General features: G+C 55.2%; 1 long non-coding RNA gene across 1 annotated transcript; it reads left to right on the top strand.

The window, feature by feature from the left end:
• The first annotated feature begins 255 nt into the window (after positions 1–255).
• LOC118155632 lies at positions 256–4045 on the top strand. The gene is made up of 2 exons (XR_004745923.1): positions 256–2749; positions 2781–4045. It is a non-coding gene; the product is annotated as an uncharacterized LOC118155632 (long non-coding RNA).
• Positions 4046–12365: the final 8320 nt, after the last annotated feature.

The raw sequence follows: 12365 nt of genomic DNA, 5'->3' as shown, positions 1-12365 counted from the left end.
TTTATTATCTCTATCTAACCATCCATCCTTATAAAGCGATCACGGTACAGTATGCTACTGTAATAGCCCCAAACAACCCAGCCTGCGGCAGCGATAAGGCAGCCTGCACCCGGCCAGCGCTCGAGCATCATTTTATCGTCCGAGCCACGCGAGACAGCCGGTCCTCCAAGGTCGGGGCGTTTGGGGTGAGACCAAACCCCATCAATCCCCCTGACGTTAACGAGGAGGAGAAGTGGGCACTTAGTGTTTGGCCGAGGGTGCAAGGACGGGCTCTGCGCCGAGCCGAGGTCCCACCCTGGATGGATGCAACCCTGTGGGGTCCCCAGGCCACCAGGAGCCGGCCTGGCTGCTGAACCCCCAGTTGTGGCTTGTGGCCACCAAGCTGAGTCGATGCCACAGTTGTGTAGGTGCCAGGAAGAGCAGCTGTGGTAGCCCAAAGGCCACCAGAGGTGACATGCATGTGCGGTGACCCCAAGCCCTGGCATGTCTTGGACCCACCACGTGTGCACCGTGCCAAGAGCTACGTACGTCTTTGGTGGCTGTAGGGGTGCACCAGAGCCATCCAGAAACCACAGCTCAACCTCCAGAGCCTGCCTGGGCCAGGCTTATGGGAAAAATGATAAAAAAAAAAAAAAAAAAAAAAAAAAGGCAGATGGGGAAACCCATCAGCGGGGTAGCCCAGGGTGGGAGGCGCTCAGCAGCGGTCAGGATGAAGCTGCTGACTTGCACCCGCTCCCCCTGTGGTCGGCTGCTGCCAGAGAGCCAGCGAGGCCGGATGCTGGCAAGGAGCTGCAAATGAAATGAAAAACATCAGGTTGGAGAAGCTCCAGCTCCTCGACAAGGCGACTACTCACACACCGCTGTGCCAGATGAGCCCCGGCCAAGAGGCGAGGGCCAGCTCCCCGCAGGGACACTGCTCCACGCCAGCCCCAGCCGTGGCCATGGGTGGGAAGGGGGGGCTGTGAAAACACCTCTGAGCCCAGGATTTTATGATTTGCTTCCAAAAAGATTGAGGCCCTGCAGGAGGAGGTCTGGTGATGGGCTGCAGGGCACCACAAGGTGCAGGTGACTTGAAAAGTCTACCAAAATGTTGGGAGTCTTGGCCAATTCAAGGTCAACGGTGAGGTCTGCTCTGGACTGGAGACAGGAGGACATTGTCCAAGGCCGAGATGGGTTGGCCGGGTCTCACCTCATTGATTCTCAACTCTGTTGTCTAGCCCAAGAGCATCCTCTAGCCCATTCCACTGTGATGATGTTGAAATCAGGGCAGACGAAACACCATGAAGGTCCTTGTGCTCTCAGTTGGCCCCAGCCCAACCCCTGATGCTTGCACAGGGAGGGTGGAAGCCCTGGGACAGGTGGACAAGCTCCATCGTTGGATGGAGCTCCATCCCCAAGGTCTTCAAGTCTTGGCCACCTCCAACAGTCCAAGGGTGGCTGAGATTCCGCCAGGCTCCCTTCCAACACTGCTGGTGCCTGCAATCTCAGCTGAGTCTGATCCTTTTTTGATACCCCAAAGAAGTTCCACAAGAGCTCATGCTGGTCCCCCAGGTGGCATGGAGGCACCAGAGGTCCCTTTACACCTTCTGCTATGCCGTGTTGGCTTTCAAACCCAACCACAGTGAGGTGAGACCATCCATGTGGTTCTCAGTACTCAGAAATGCTCTGGAAAATCTGAACTCGCCATCTCTCCTCCAGATTGCAGCCATTTAATTCACCGTGTGATTTTGCTATTGATTTACAACACCCAGGCCCTGGATCTGGGTATTTTCAAATTGATTCAAACCTGCTTTCTATTGATTTAGCTTAAGTCGGTAGACGATCACTTTATGTTAGGCAGCCATAAGGTGCTTTTAAATCAACCCATCTGGACAACGCAGCGCTGGCACTGGCAGCTTAATAGGGAGGCATTCCCGTAAAGTGCTGGTCGTCTGGAAGGCAGCGTCTACACCATCGCTGGGGCTCAAAGCAAATGTAATCGTGGTTTTTGGTTGTTTATTTTGGTTTTCAATTTGAGGCAAAAGCGGGATTTGGAGACAGAGCTTTGCAGGGAGGAAGGGGTTCTGGCAGCCTTTTCAGTTTAAGGGAGTGAAGCTCAGGTCCAGTTGAAGGATGTTTTGGGATGGGCTGGATGCAGCCACACCACCATGGTCATTCCTGGGCAGAGAGCTCTCCCCGCCACATCAGCCTGCATTTGGAGGGATGTCCCCACTGGTAAAACTGTAACAGCCAAATCCACAGGGCCAGGAGGGAAACTGAGGCACGAGAGCCCTCATCCACCTGCTTCACGGCCAGCTGCAATGTTTTGCAAGATGCCACCAAAAGTCTCCAGGAGGAGATTCAGAAGGGTTACACCACTGTCCATGAGCACGCATAGGATGCTGTGGTGGCCCAGGTCACCGACTCCCCTCCTGCAACTTCCCCGTGGCTGGAAAAACCTCACGAAATCGTCTTCATTGTGCAGGCTTTATTGCACTATAAAAAGGTGTGGACCTTCCAGTCCAGCCTGGCGAAGGAGGGAGAAAAAGATAAATAACACACCTCCATAAATCACGCCGAGATTAATGGAGAGAGCTGAAGATAAAGCAAATAAGGGCACGTGCAGGAGCAGCTGCGCCGTGGCAGAGCCACTGTGTCCTTCAGGGAAGGGTGCAGGAGGCTGATGGTGATGGTGATGGGATGGTGCTGGAGATGGGATGGTGCTGGCGATGCGGTGGTGCTGGTGATGGGATGGTGCTGGTGATGGGATGTCATTGGCAATGGGATGCCATTGGTGTTAGGATGCCATTGGTGATGGGATGCCTTCAGCGATAGGATGGCAATGGGTGATCACCGACTTCTCCGTGCCTCGGTTTCCCTTCCCAGCCTCCATCGGTATTGGATGTTCCTGGGGTTCTCCCATCTTCTCCAAGGCTGCATCCTCTGCCCCGCTGCACCAGCCCCGTCCTTCCCATCCTAAAGCTGAGGACAGGATCCAGGCACCCAGCTCCATCACCGTGCATCCCTCAGTCAATGACCAGATCTCAAATACCCTTCGGCTCCTTCAAAGTGCTGGATCCAGCTCCAGGAGCAAATCCTCGGTATCCTGGATGCTCTGACCACTGAGCTGCACTCCCACATGCGCTGAAAGATTTATCCCTGGGTAGTTGGCTGAGTTTCTAATGAGAGCCAAGACGGATGCTCCACTCACCAGTTAATAGGCTGGGTCTTGGATTAGTCACACTAACTGGCATCAATGCACTGATTTTCTTTTTATTGCACATTATAACTCATGCCTGGGGAGGCGAGATAGGAGTCTCACGGCACCGGGAAGATACGGCTGCAGCCGCTTGTTCAAAGCTCCGCGCTGAGGACCTGCTGCTTCTGGCTGCTGCAAGTGGGTGGTGGGGTGCCAGGAGGGGTCCGTGCCCCGATGTGGGGACCCTCGTGGTCTGCGGGAGATGGGGAGAAGAAGGAGGGGGGATTAATAGAGATGCTGGGTTGGGGTCTGTGTTGCAGCGTCTTCTTTTGTGTGTTCGGTGCCTTCAATGTCCTCTTTGCCACCCCAGGAGGAAGGATGGGTGCTGCACTGCTGACAGAGCCCTCATTCGATCTCATGCAGCCTCTCCCGTTGGGTTTTGGTGTTGGGCAAGACTTTAGGTAATAGGGGGTCCCGACATCGTCCCCCATCCCTGAGAACAGCAGGATCTCGGGGCTGGGACGAGCTCGGTGCCACAACCCCCATCTCATTCGATGCACTGGGGACCTGTGCCCATTGGGTGCCCATTGGGTGCCCATTGCCTCGCTGCAGGGGTGCTGGGTGCATCTCCAGCACCCATCCTTCCGCACGGGGCTGTAAATCTCGGCTCTACAGGGCCGGAGGAGCTGCAGCAGCCGGGCAGGAGCAGGCAGCAGCTCTGCGCTCATGATAAGCTGCTATCTCCCCATCTAGTGACCACAGCACGCATAGCAAGGCGCGCGATGCTACAAATTATTTGGGATGCTCCCAAATAATTTAGGAGCTGAAGAAACACTGGACAGAGTGAGAGCTCCTGGAAAATACCCCCCCTCCCAGAACAAACCCCTTGCGGGTGAGCTCTTGGATGCGCCAGCCACGCGATGCCACCCGCTCACCAAAGCCGTGCGAAGAGTGACCACGTCCTTGAGCGTCCCCAAGCCTGGAGCACCCCGAGGCGTCCCCGATCCTGGTGGCCCCGAGCACGAGGCGGCTCCGACCGCAGCTGCCGCAGGGATTTTCCTCTGCTTTCCCCACTCAGCAGCTGGCCGTGATTTACGGCTCGCGCCGAAACGCCGCCACGTGGCTGCGTTCCCGTGGGCTGCCCGCCCCGCGCCCCGAAATCCCGGCGGAGGCCAATGGGATTTGGGTTTTATTTTTGTTTTGTGCAGTTTTATTATTATTATTATTATTATTATTTGTCTTTATGAAGAAAAACTGAAAGAAAAAAACGCCGCTTCGCTGTGATTTCAAGGGCTGTGTTTCTCTGCAGAGGGTGCGGCCGGGCTGGAGGCAGTGGGGATGGGTTGGGGATGCACCGGTGGCATTGGCACCGTGGGCAAACCCTGATTTTAGGCTCTTCCACACCATTTTCTTCCCTTTAGGGTGACGTGGGGATTGAGGCTGCATTTTTCGCTCTGGCTTCATTCAGCCAAACGCTCTTCGGTGATCCGTGATGCTTGGGCCTGGCTTCCCCATCTCCCAGGCCATCACTGTGGCATCAGGGCACCCCCGAACACCAAGCCTTGACTCACTCCAGACAAAACATAAATCATTATTTCAGCCTCCCCTTTCCTTTTCTGTCCTAATGAGACATCTTGGGCTTTACGCGCCGGGAGCGGCCGGTGGAAGAGGCACAAAGCCGCATCCCGCGCTGGGGAAGCGCTGCCGGGGCCGGTGATTCACGAGCCTTTTCTTTTTCCAGACACTTCCATCACTTTCCTAACCCCTTTCCAAAGGCAGAACGCGGTTGATAATTGTTTTCATGTAAATTAGAGCCAATTAAACCAATACAGAGTTTACTGGAAGGCGAGACGGACTTTCCACGGAATGAAACCTGTTTGAATTTCATCACATCATTAATTACAGGTTAATGCGGAGGCAAGTGGGGCGATTGCGTGGCTGCACAGTGGCCTCTCGCAGATTTATTTTCATTGGTTTTATTTTATTTTTTTTTCAATTTTTCTGAAAAAAAAAAGAATAAAAGCAGGCAGACTTCTCCTGCCTGCCCCATGCATCCCTGTGGGACCGGCTGCAAACCATGGGACCGGAGGCAGGATCCGGCCCCGCTCGGGGCAGACAGGGAAATTCGCTCTGGGTGCAGGGGCCATGGTGGGGGCTGCCTTTTGTCAGGAATGCGAGGGGGGTGGGGGGGGAGATTGCTCTCTCTGGTGCCTCGCAGAGCCCCAAAGGGAGGCAGAGCCTCGCCGACACATCCGCAAAATATGCAGGGAGCAAGCCGAAACAGGCCGGGGCTGCAGGCACCGCTGCGCCCGGCGCGCCCCAGCTGACTGGGAAAGGGGCCGGCACGGCTCGGGATGGAGTAAAAGGAGAAATGTCCTCTCCCTGCATCATTCCTCGAGTTTTTTCCCCTTGGCATCCACGTGAAGTTCTTGCAAACGAGGTCTTGGAGAGGGTGGCGTGGGGCAAGCTCTTTGGCTGGATGCTCCAGTAGTGCAAGAGTAAAGCCAAGACGGGGAGGCTCCAGTGGTGCAAAACCCGAACCAAGCCAGGGGTGTTTCCCTCCTGCAAAAGCAGACCTGATGGGGATGTTTCCCTCACGCAACAGCAAAAGCAAGGTCAGCGTTTTCCCGTGGTGCAAAAGCAGAGCTGAGCTGCGGATGCTGCCGTGGTGCAAAAGTGAAACCGAGACGGGGATGCTCCATGCACGGAGAAGCAAAGCTGGAGACGGGAAGGCGTCCCTGGAGCAAAAGCTGAGCTCACACTCGGAGGATCCCGTGGTGGAAAAGGATAAGGAGCTGGGGATGCTCCCCCCCTTTGCAAAAGCAAGACTAAAACAGGGGTGCTCCCGCGGTGCAAAAACAAGTGAGGATGTGGAGGCTCCCCCAGTGCAAAACCAAACCCAGCACATTCCGGGATCAGCCCCGTGGCCTCGCCACCCCACAGCCCTGCAGAAACCCAAGCAGGGCACCAAGGATTTCCCCCGGGGCGCACAAAGGAGCCCGGCCTGCAGCACCCGCAGCGCCAGCACGGCAGCAAGCTGCGACTGGCGGAGCCCAGGCAGGATTTTGCTGCCCAGAAAATGCGCCCTGCAGAGGCAAAACCCTCCTGCAAACCTCAGGAGCTGCGTTCTCCTCCAGGCACCCTAAAAACCCCGCTCCCTCCCTGCCTGCAGCAAGTCGTTTTCCTTTTGAGCAGCAAATAAAATTTAATTAGTCAGGTTTTTCTGTCTTTTATTTATTTATTTTTTCATCACAGGGGGATTTCAGCCTTTTGTGGTTTTTATTTCTGCTCTTTATTGTTATTATTATTTTTTTTTCTTCACCCAAAACCATCCGGTCCTGCTTCAGCTGGTGATGCTCCTCTGCAGACGAAGGAAGCTTTTGCAGGATTTGGCCCTTCGGAGAGCACCTGCGGCAGGATTTGGCCGGGGTGCAAAGCTTCATTTGCTGGAATTGCCCCCCTGGGTCTCGCTGCCTTCTGCTTGGCTTCTCTAGTGTCTAATATGAGGTTGTGCTCCAGCCCTCTGCGGGTGGCATCAGTGCTCTTTCCTCTGCTCCCAGCTGTCTCTTTTGGGAAGATTTAGAGTTTATTTTTTTTTTTTTTTTTTTTTTTTTTTTTTTCTTTCTTTCTTTTTCCTGCTATTAAACACAGCCAAAAATTGGCTCAAACCAGTTTGATTTTGGTGAGGATGACCCAGAGCAGCCGCCAGGATGATTGTGCAAAGCACAGGGAAACGTAAACCTCCCCCCTCCTCCCCCCCCCCAAAAAAAAAAAAAAAAAAAGCAACGCTGCATGGCCTGGGAGGGGGGAGAGCAGAGCCCGCAGCACCCAGGGGTGCTGGAGGAAGGAGAGGGGGAGGAATTCAGCATCATCCCTGGGTGAGCCGGGCCGTGCAGGCTGCGGATCTGCAGAGACATCGCTCCCCCTGTCGATAACCGGGCTGGAAAACCGCGACTGGAGGCGGCTGCGCTGCAGCACCGCTGCCACCCCCGCGGCTGCAAGCCCCCTCCCCAAATCGCCTTCGCTCTGCCTCTGCCTCATCTCGTGGATTTTTTAAATTTTTTTTTTTTTTATTCCTCTCCTCTGCCCTCTGCCCCCCCAAAAATAAATCTTTTGGGGAGAGGCAGGACAATGGTGGTGGTGGGGGGGGGGGGTCAGGCTGGGAAAAGCAGCGCGGGGGCTGGCGGAGGGTTGTTAATTCAGCCCAGCACCCTTTTTGGGGGGGTGCAGAGCTGCTCCTCTCCCAGTTTGGGGTCCCCTTCTTGGGGGATGTGGGGCTGTTCCTCCACCCATTTGGGGTCCCCCCCCATCGGGGAGATACGGGGCTGCTTTGCCACCAGGTTGAGGCCCCCCCCATTTGGAGGATGTGGGACTCTGTACCCACCAACCTGAGGTCCCCACATTTTGGGGGATGCGGGGCTCTTCCTCTGGGGTCCCCGCGTCCGTATTCACGCAGGTTACATTTAACAGCATTCTGCAGGGTGGCTCGTTTTCCCTTGGAGCAACCATTTTGCTGCTTTTTAGACCCAAACACGCCACCAGGCAGCTGCCAACCCGACAAGTCGTGGGAAAACGGGGACATCTCTGCCACCGCCACCACGAGCCGCCACTGTCCCCTCCCCCAGTGCCACCGCGGGTGTCCCAGGGGGGACATCTCTCCTGGGGGGGCATTTTCCAGCAGAGCCACCTTACTCTGAGTGTCCCCCAGGTTCTCACCTGCCCTCAGATATGGGTGTCATCAGAGGTGCGTGGCAGCTGAAAGGCACCAAAATCCCCCATCCCCATCCCTAAAAAGGGCTCGTTTCAGCCCAAAAAGCACCCCAGCCCACTGCTGGGTTTCAATAGCACAAAAAGGAGCAAAATGGGGCAATTATCAGCTGTTTTGGTTCACTCATGGCTGGGGTGCTGGGAAAGGAGTGCTGAGCCCAGCCACCCCAGTGCGTGTCCAGGTTTGGCCCCAGCCCGGGTTTTGCAGTGAGTGGGGCTGGATTCGAGGTTTGCTTAATGACCCTTCCATAAAATGGGGCAAAACCAGGGATTTGGGGGAAAAATATGCCATAGAAGGAGCACTGCAGGTAGCCCAGAGCCAAGCAGATTTTCCCTTCTCTCCTGCAAAACTCAGAAACAGCGATGCAAGGAGTTCAGAATAATAATAATAATAATAAAGAATCTCCTTTTTTTTTTTTTCTCCTTTTTAATTTTATTAACATTATTTTTTTTCAAAAGCAGAGGATTTTTCAAGCGGAATGCCACCAGCGCGGTTTTCCTCCAGGGGCAAATAAATAAACTGAAATGAAACCTGCGGGAAGGAGCGGCGCCTGACCTTTTCAAAGACAATTAAAATCCTGACGGAAACGGCGTTTTAAGGAGAATAATCAAAGCTCCGCACTAAAAATATAAAAAAATAATAATAATAAAAATATCAGGATTTTTCTTTTCCCAAGGAGGTTTTTCTTCCTTTTCCCAGCTGAAATTAGGGAGCGAGTGGGGCTGGTTTAGGGTGAAATAAGTGGCTTTTGGGTGCGTTTGCACCTGATGATGATAATCAGAGGTGCTGAAAATTTCTGCAGAGCTTTTTGGAAGCGATGGGAGGGGGGGGATTCTGCCCTTTCCCCTCGCTTTCCCATCGCTTTTATTCCCCTCTCCCTGCAGCCCTGCTTGGGTTTATCGAGCATCTCTGCGGTGCTCATTACCACCGTATCTGTTCTTTCGGACTATTTTAACTTTTTTTTTTTTATTATTTCATTTTTTGACTCCCCCCCCCCCCCGCGTTTTTTTTTTTTTTTTCGTTTTTCAGGTTATACCCGGGAAAAGGAAAAAAAAAAAAAAAGAGCACATCCCACAGCCACTTTGCCTGGAGGGATCCGATATAAAATACAGAACAATTTGTCAGTTACAACAGGAAATAAAGATGATGGATTGGAGGGACAGAGCCAGCCTCCCACCGCAGCCCTTTCCCCTCCTCTCGGCACGGGGAGCGCAGGCAGAGGCTGAGAAAAGGTGGAGGAAACGGGGTTTGGGGTGAATATTGGGGATTCTGGGGGTTTTGGCAGCCTGGGCAATGCAGAGCTGGTGGAGTGGGGAGTTTTAAGCGGCAACCCAAAAGCTGAGAGGCTTCCGAAGGCACCCGGAGCTGGCCGTGGCCCTTCTCGCTCCTCCCACCCAGAGCAAATTGTGGATTTTGTGGCTGGAAATACCCCAGGTGCTGGAACCGGACCCAAAATCCCAGTGACATTCCCAAATGTTACCCCCCTCCAAGGATGAAAATGGCCAAGTTTGATGTTTTTTAGCCCAAAATCAGTCTTTTGGTACTTCCAGACAAAACGCCTAGGCCCAAAAAAGAGATGGAGATTTTTATTTTATTTTTCCTGGGGAATATTGGGGGAAAAAAGGTTATTTTTCATTCAATCAGGGCTACCCCAATATAAAATGGGGGGACTGGTGTGCGTGTGTGCGCGTGTGTTAAAAACTGCTGACCACCAGTAAACACCAGTCTGGAGGAAGTGAGATTTCCCAGAGCCACTTAATTAGTCGGGATAATTGCAAGGCGCTGGCTAACGAGTGGTTGGGGATGTTTGCATCCCCCGGCATCCTCCAGGTTTTTTTATCCCAGCACCTGCCTGGGACATGCTGCGGGGTCTGTCCTCTTGGCCACTGCAGGAGACGCTGGCGAGGATTTGGTGCGAGAAAATGATGTTATTTTGGGGAGAAAAAATGGAGCATCCCTCCCCAGCGGAGACGGCAGACTGCGAGGGAATGGGGAGCAACGTTTTGTTCCTACGTTTGGTTTCCAACCGAGCTCCAAAAGGCTGCAGCAGCCGGGGGGCACCTCTGGGGAGAGCAGTGCCCATCCCCTGGTTTGGGTGAAAAAACCTGTAAATTTGAAGCCTTGGAGGGAAATGCCACACGCGTGCACATGGTGCCCCCGTCAACCGTGTCAGGGTGCTTGGCTGGGACGTGGGTGTTGCTTCGTGGGCATTTTGTCCAAGCAGCTATCAGCAGCTCTCTGTTTTGGGGTGTTTCTAACCCAAATTGATCCCCTCAGACAGCTGCACCGGGGGGATGAAGGGAACGGGGTTGGAGGCATCGTGTGCCCTTCACCTTGGGGTCTGGGCTGCCTCCCGCTGCTATCCCAAGCCTTCAAAGCAAGGCGAGCCCCTGCTCCCGCTGCTCCGTCCCCGCTGCCGCCATCCCCACGTCCCCAACCCGGCCACCCCACGACCGAAAGGAGGAAAATCACAGCGGGAAGAGGAAAAAGCGGTGAAAAACAAAGCCGTCGGGGAGCGAGGAGAGGACAAAGGACCGCAGTGCCCGCGCTAAAACAAAGCCCTGACAAGAGGCAGATGTCTCCCGAGGAGCCGCCGTCCGTAAATCACCGCCGTGCCGGGGCCGCTCGCGCTCCCGGGGCCGCGCGCTGCCAGCACCGGGGACGCCCCAGCTCGGCGTCACCCCCGGTGGCGTCACCCCGGGGGGGTGCAGCGTCACCCCCCTACCCCCCCAGTGGGGTTTGTCCCCTCCCTGGCATCGTCGGGGGACACGGGGGTGAGCCCTGGTCCTTGTGTCCCCATCCGGGCTGGCCCTGCCCTCCCCGGTTGGTGCCCAGCCGGTTCAGCTCACCGACTCTGCGGGACACCAGTGGGATACTGGGACGGGGACAAAGGAACTGGGAAAAGGGCAAGGGGACAAAGAGGCTCTGCCCCGCTGGTCCTGGGCACCCAGGGTAGGTGGAGAGAGGGGAATGGAAAGGACTGACAGCAAGGACAGACGGATAAGGAAGGACAGGAAGGATAGGGAGATGGATAGGAAGGACAGACGGAGGGGAAGGACAGATGGAGGGGAAGGACAGATGGAGGGGAAGGATAGGTGGATGGATGAGAAGGATAGGTGGATGGATAGAAAGGGTGGAAAAGGTGGATAAATGGGTAGGAAGGACAGATGGGTGGGCTAGGTGGATGACAAGGGGAGGTGGAAAGGACAGACAGAAAGGTCGGGTGGACAGACGGAACAGACAGAGAGATAAAGGGATGGAGAGAAAGGATGGGTGGGGGGATGGACGGACGGATGGATGGATGGACAGACAGGAAGGAGAGACAGAAAGGAGAGGCAGACAGGCAGGAAGGACAGATGGGGAGGAGACGTGGAACGTGAGGCTGTGCGGGTAGGGACAGATGGAGAGAAAGGACAGAGAGAAAGGATGGATGGATGGAGAGAGAGCATGGAGAGACAGGAAGGGCACGGGGATAAGGAGAGATGGATGGGAAGGACAGACGGATGGGAAGGATGGATAGGTGGGAAGGACGGATGGAAGAGAAGGATTCCTCTCTCCTTGGGCACCTCTTGTGCATCTCCTCCTCCCCTGCACCCCTCTCCTTCTCTCCCCCTTCTCTCCCCATCCCCTCACCTCCTCCCCTCACAGCTCCCCTCCACCCCGTCCCCGCCACCTTGTCCCCGTCCCCGTCCCCGCTCAGCCTCGCCGGGGACGGCACTAAATAACAGCGGGGCCGCGCCGCTCTCCCACCTCCCGCATAATCACCCGGCAGCTACGCTCCTGCCTTCGCCTTTTTGATTTTCTGCTTGAATTTCAAAGGCGCCGCGCGCCCGCCTGCATACAAATTGCAGCCTTTACCCCGAAATGGAGAAATGCAGATTTTTTTTTTTTTTGCGGTTGCCATGGAAACCTTCCCTCGGCTGCTCTTCGACTTTCAAGGTAGACACGGCCGAGGTGGCGGCCGTTGAGCTGGAGAGTGGTCCCCAAGGCGCCCTGAAGGACTCGGGGGACATTTGGGGTGCACATCGCAGCGGGTCCCCAGAGCACGGATGCCTCCGAGCATCTTTCCCGCAGGGAAGGATGAGACTGCAGCATGGACAACACCCCCTGCCCGCCGCCCATTTTGCCCATTTTCCACCCAAAATGGGTCTCCCCGGCCATTTTGCTGCTGGGCTGATGTCAGCTTTATAACCAGCCCAAAGTCCCAGTGTTTGGCACCGTTATGGGGGAGCTCTGGGGTTATTGGCTTTGGCACTGTGGCCCCAAAACCTCGATAACCTGCTGCCCCGATGTTACAGGGGTTTTGGGGAGCCCTTCCCAGCCCCGAAATGCAGCTCCTGACCCTAAGGCTGCTTGAAGCCCCCAAACCCACGCTCGAATTTCACCCTCGGGTGGGAAAACGGGGGGAGAGGGAGGCAG

The sequence above is a fragment of the Oxyura jamaicensis genome, chromosome 33 (genome assembly GCF_011077185.1).
Source record: "Oxyura jamaicensis isolate SHBP4307 breed ruddy duck chromosome 33, BPBGC_Ojam_1.0, whole genome shotgun sequence".
NCBI lineage: Eukaryota > Metazoa > Chordata > Aves > Anseriformes > Anatidae > Oxyura > Oxyura jamaicensis.
This window is presented reverse-complemented; position numbering and strand designations above follow the sequence as displayed.